This window comes from Chiloscyllium plagiosum, chromosome 8 (assembly GCF_004010195.1).
Source record: "Chiloscyllium plagiosum isolate BGI_BamShark_2017 chromosome 8, ASM401019v2, whole genome shotgun sequence".
Lineage (NCBI taxonomy): Eukaryota > Metazoa > Chordata > Chondrichthyes > Orectolobiformes > Hemiscylliidae > Chiloscyllium > Chiloscyllium plagiosum.
Window position 1 is genome coordinate 89,413,959 of NC_057717.1, and position 1,171 is coordinate 89,415,129.

Genomic DNA, 1,171 nt, shown 5'->3' on the forward strand with positions numbered 1-1,171 from the left:
ACTGCTCTTACTGCCCCCCCGCGCCTCGCTCCCGTACCATTCCTCACTGCCCCCCGCCTCTCACTCTTCATTCAATTTCTCTCAGTCCCCCCACCTTGCTCCTCATTCCATTCCTTCCACCAACCCCGTATCACATCTCTCCTGTGATGATGTCGCTCCGCCTCTCACTCTTCATTCAATTTCTCTCAGTCCCCCCACCTTGCTCCTCATTCCATTCCTTCCACCAACCCCGTATCACATCTCTCCTGTGATGATGTCGCTCCTTTAACAAGGTTTTGTTGTCCTTGCTTTGTTTTCAGAGGTGTCCTGAGCACAGAGGCTCTGGGAGGTCTAGGTTTGAAGAGTTTTAGGGCCAATTTCACAATGGGTAACAGATAGCACCTCAGACAAAAGGCTTTAAAGTTTAAATTAAAGGGGAGTGGCCAGTTAACCCAGTTTGGTCTGGTTTTAGTTGTGAAGCTGGTAGACCCAAAGAGCTAGGTCCATGCTGATTCTCCCTCTCTCTGATATCGCTCCCCACAGAACCTGTGTTGGATATTTCCCTTTTTTGCAAGGGGGTGTTTATGGGGGATTGTTTTAAGTATTTGGAACAGGGTCATTAAATTGGGATGATAATCTGTTGGGTTTTCAGATAGGTTAAGTTATTCTATACTCTTTTGTTTGTGTTTCATTTGGTAATCTTGCAAATAAATTCTGTTTTGTTTAAAACTAAGTGGTTGTGCCAGCTACATCACTCCTGGCATATCCACTTTACACTGGCTTAAACCAGCTAGCAAAGTTAGGGTCATGGCTACTTTCTTCAAATGTTTGGAGGGGGTCTGGTCTAATCCATAATAATCCCTGTTGTATTTCCCCCCCCATTGCTACCTCTCTCCAGTTCCCCCTCCCCTGCACCCCCAGTCCCGGCCTTACCACAGACACAGCCTGTCCTTGGGGTAGGAGAGCCACTCGCCATGTCCCCTTCTCTCACCACCAGCACCCCCTCCCCATCCCTCCCAGTCTGAACATAGCCTGCCTTTGGGGTAGGTCAAAAATCACATGACACCAGATTATAGTCCAAAAAGTTTATTTGAAAACACAAGCTTTCAAACCCTCACTCTTTCCTCAGGTGCTAGTGAGACAGGGAGACATTAGACACAGAATTTAAAAGCAAAAGATCAAAAGATCATAC

General features: G+C 46.9%; 1 protein-coding gene across 1 annotated transcript in view; it reads right to left on the reverse strand.

Moving 5' to 3' along the window:
* The window catches only part of colgalt1b (collagen beta(1-O)galactosyltransferase 1b), a 55,572-nt gene extending 54,622 nt beyond the window's left edge, over window positions 1-950 (reverse strand). The window contains exon 1 of the mRNA XM_043694710.1: window positions 913-950. The gene's annotated coding sequence lies outside the window, so the exon portion shown is untranslated. The remainder of the gene's footprint in view (window positions 1-912) is intronic.
* Between the last annotated feature and the right edge of the window lie 221 nt (window positions 951-1,171).